The 4,060-nt window shown below is 42.4% G+C and overlaps 1 pseudogene; it reads left to right on the top strand.

The window, feature by feature from the left end:
• Positions 1 to 328: 328 nt before the first annotated feature.
• Positions 329 to 3,288, top strand: LOC100407866 (X-ray repair cross-complementing protein 6 pseudogene; annotated as a pseudogene).
• The last annotated feature ends 772 nt before the right edge of the window (positions 3,289 to 4,060 follow it).

Genomic DNA, 4,060 nt, shown 5'->3' with positions numbered 1-4,060 from the left:
TCTGCTGTGGTCTCCGCACTGCTGCCATGGGCTATGCCCTGCAGCGGAGTCTCTCCCTTGTAGTGGGTTGCCTCGGCAATGGCTGGCTGTGTCAGCAATGGGCGTGTACCTCAGTAGGGGCGGTTTGCCTTGGTAATGGCAGACGCCTCTCCCCCACGGAGGTGAGGCCTCAGGGAACCCCTCCACAAGGAGCGTTTGGAATCACCGTTTTGTTTGTCCCACTGTGTTACCCCAAACGCTGTGACCCTGGAATCTCCTGGCCTGGCTCACTGTCCAAGTCTGGTGCAGTCTCAAGTTCAGCCCTCCCAAGTCTCAGGTTGCTGGCCCAATGGGGCACCCAGACGAGCGTGCTTTGTGCGGAGCGCTGTGTAGCTCCGCCAGAACGCAAGCGCCGCTGCACCGACCGCCGGCTGCAGCAGCCAAAACCTCTACCTGGTGTCCCGCGTCTTCTCTATACCTAGGAATTTCCCTGTTCTGTGGGCAACAAAGATCCGTCTGTAAATGCGGCCCTGACTCACCACCTCCACGCATTGACCGTGAGCTTCAATCCTGGGTTGTTCTCACAGCGCCATCTTGAGTCCTCCTTTTTTCGGGTTTTTATTTTTTAGTCCCAGAATAGTGGGTTAGTTTAGAATCATACTTATCTCCTCTTCCTCTTTTGGAATCTTTGAAATCGGTGGGAGCTACACACACACACACACACACACACACACACACACACACAGAGAGATTGAGTGTGAGAGGAATAAAAGACATCAGCCTTTTGAAGCCAAAATTATATTCATAACAATGCCCATTTTAAATATACTCAGCTTGATAGAGTAACCTTTTTGAATGTTCAACTAGTTAGGAGACTCCTGATTTTAGGCAGTGACTTTCTACTTTTTTAAGTGCTTAAATAGAAAAATCTTTAAACAGGCAATAAAAATGGAGTCCTCACTGCTCAACTGATTAAAAATAATGTTTAATATTTATTAAGTATATAAAAGCTGTGGTTATACAATATAATAAAGCGATCAAGTCATCTTCCCCAAGGAGTCTATAATTGAAACATCTGGTTTTACTTTCAGAACAACCTGAGTTACTAAAGTTTAAATAGCTATGAATTAGAGATTTTTGAAAATGAAAAGTGTTTTGGAAGGACTCCCCTCTCTAAATTTATTTAGAAGGTATTGGGCACCTTCCTTACCTTCCTTGCAGATGAGGCATCTGTGAGATAATCTATACTACATAGCAGGTATATGTTATCAAATATATTAGAAGAAAAATCATGAAGAGCATAAGACAAGATATTTTAAGGGGGATGCACTGCATAAATATGTACTTATTCTATAGAACCTGAAATAAAATAGATTAAAACTAACTAACTAAAATAATACTTGTAACATTATCTACCTAACCTAAGGGTAAAGATAGTGTAATAAAAAGACTTGGGTTCATTCTTCCAGATTCGACTATAAATTAAACTTTTCTATCAGATATACTCCCAAAACATTTTTATTGAGGCATTATGTGATTTGCAAATAAACCATATTCCCCAGCTCTCCGGCTGGTAACAGATTTTCCAAGATGTGTTTAATAATGTGAATTCCCATGAAGAATACTTATAGTAATCTGGGACATAGAGGAAACTTCTACTATGAACCCTTACTTTAGTTGCCTGTTAGAAGAGGACCATTATTAGGCTTCTGCTCTTCAGAATTTCATGAAGAACAGGTTCTTCTATTACTCCAGAATTTCACAAAAACCAGGTGCTTCTGTAATATTTCTAACACAATATTACCAAAGTCTCCTCTCCCCACACTTAGAAGAATGAGCCAGAGGCCTGTACATAACCATATGTCATAAAATGCATTAAAATTTTTTTTAAAATAACTGCCATTTTTTTTCAGTGAATCAAAAAATGAACATGCAACAAGAGTGAAAATAAGAAATTTAGGAACAAATAATTAACACCTGTGCTAGAATTGTAGTTTCTTAAAAAAGTGAATTAGCTGTCACATTCCAGAAAAATGTACATAATCTCCAGGCAGCCAGTGAGCCTGGAGGGAAGTCCCTCTCCCACTCTGCTCCATGCACCAAGGTAACCATCGGTCCAGATCTACATTTAACAGGGACTCATCTGCTCTCCTTTTACTCCACTACGCTCCTCATTGCTAAGGGGACTACAAAAAGACACTAGAAGGTAAGGTCATTTGTTAGCTACTTCCATTTCTAGTTCTCTTTATTTTATCACAGACACACATAATTACAAACATTGTGCTTTGTGGGTTTTTTAAGTAATCTACAGAACAATCTCTAGCATTACTCACTTGAAATAGTAAGCATTATCACAATTGCAGCCATAATGATGATATACAGCATCTTAATGTAATTTCTCTGCCCCAATCTCTTGGCTTCACACTAACCTCAGGTTCCATTTATTATGCACCTGCTATGTGACAAGAATGAGTATAGAGGTATGAGAATGTAGGCTTATGGAGCTTGTATTCTTTATGGGGAGATACAGAAGATAAGTAAATGGAAAAATAAATATTTCGTGATAGGAACGCTGAAGGTAACAAAACTGGGGGATGCTATTCAGCATAGAGAGTATCTGTCTGAGTTGAGAGGAGATGAAGGCACTTCTCAGACTAAAGCAATAGAAAAGCCTTCCTGGACACCCCGGAGGAACATCCCCCCTTATTTTGTGGCTTTGGTGCCACAGAATGAGGAGTTGGATGACCAGAAAATTCAGGTCACTACTCCAGGATTTCAGCTGGTCTTTTTACCATTTGCTGATGATAAAAGGAAGGTGCCTTTTACTAAAAAAATCATGGCAACTCCAGAGCAGGTGGACAAGATGAAGGTTATCGTTGAGAAGCTCCGCTTCACATACAGAAGTGACAGCTTTGAGAACCCTGTGCTGCAGGAGCACTTCAGGAACGTGTAGGCCTTGGCCTTGGATTTGATGGATCCTGAACAAGCAATGGACCTGACATTGCTCAAGGTTGAAGCAATGAATAAAAGACTGGGTTCCCTGGTGGATGAATTTCAGGAGCTTGTTTATCTACCAGATTACAATCCTGAAGGGAAAGTTACCAAGAGTAAACATGATAATGAAGCTTCTTTAAGCAAAAGGCCCAAGGTGGAGTATTCATAAGAGGAGCTGAAGACCCACATCAGCAAGGGCACACTGGGCAAGTTCACTGTGCCCATGCTGAAAGAGGCTTGCAGGCGTATGGGCTGAAAAGTGGGCTGAAGAAGCAGGAGCTGCTGGAAGCCCTCACCAAGCACTTCCAGGACTGACCAGAGGCTGTGCACCCAGCCATCCTTCCACAGTGTGGCCAGGTTGCCTGGCCTTGTTCTCAGCCAGTTAAAATGTGTTTCTTCTGAGCGACAGAGTCTACCAGACAGAAGTTGAGGGACTATGTTTTTGAGGCTTTCTGTTGCCATGGTGGTGGTGTAGCCCTACCACTTTGCTGTTCCTTACTTTACTGCCTGAATAAAGAGCCCTAAGTTTGTACTAAGGAAAAAAGAAAGAAAAAAAGAAAAGCCTCCCTGGAATGCAAAAATGAGCTGTTGCCTAAAATGATGAGAGGAGGTAGTTACGGACTGATCTGGCCAAGATGGGGGCAGAGAGGAAATCTGAGTGTATCATTCTATTTTCACACTACTGATAAAGACATACTCTAGACGAAAAAGAAAAAGAGGTTTAATGGGCTTGCAATTCCACATGGCTGGGGAGGCCTCACAAACACAGCAGAAGGCAAGAAGGAGCAAATTACATCTTACATGGATGGAAGCAGGCAAAGAGAGAGAGTTTGTGAAGGGCAAGTCCTCTTTTTAAAACCGTCAGATCTTATGGGACTTATTCACTATCATGAGAACAGCATGGGAAAGACCTGCCTCCATGATTCAATTACCTTTCCCTGGGTCCCTCCCACAACACAGGAGAATTCAAGATGAGGTTTGAGTGGGGACACAGCCAAATCATATCAATGAGAAAACCCTGGGGCAGCTCCATGCTTAGTATGACCTAAGGATAGACAGGCAGCCAGTGAGTGCAGAGAGCACAAGA

The sequence above is a fragment of the Callithrix jacchus genome, chromosome 17 (genome assembly GCF_049354715.1).
Source record: "Callithrix jacchus isolate 240 chromosome 17, calJac240_pri, whole genome shotgun sequence".
NCBI lineage: Eukaryota > Metazoa > Chordata > Mammalia > Primates > Cebidae > Callithrix > Callithrix jacchus.
This window is presented reverse-complemented; position numbering and strand designations above follow the sequence as displayed.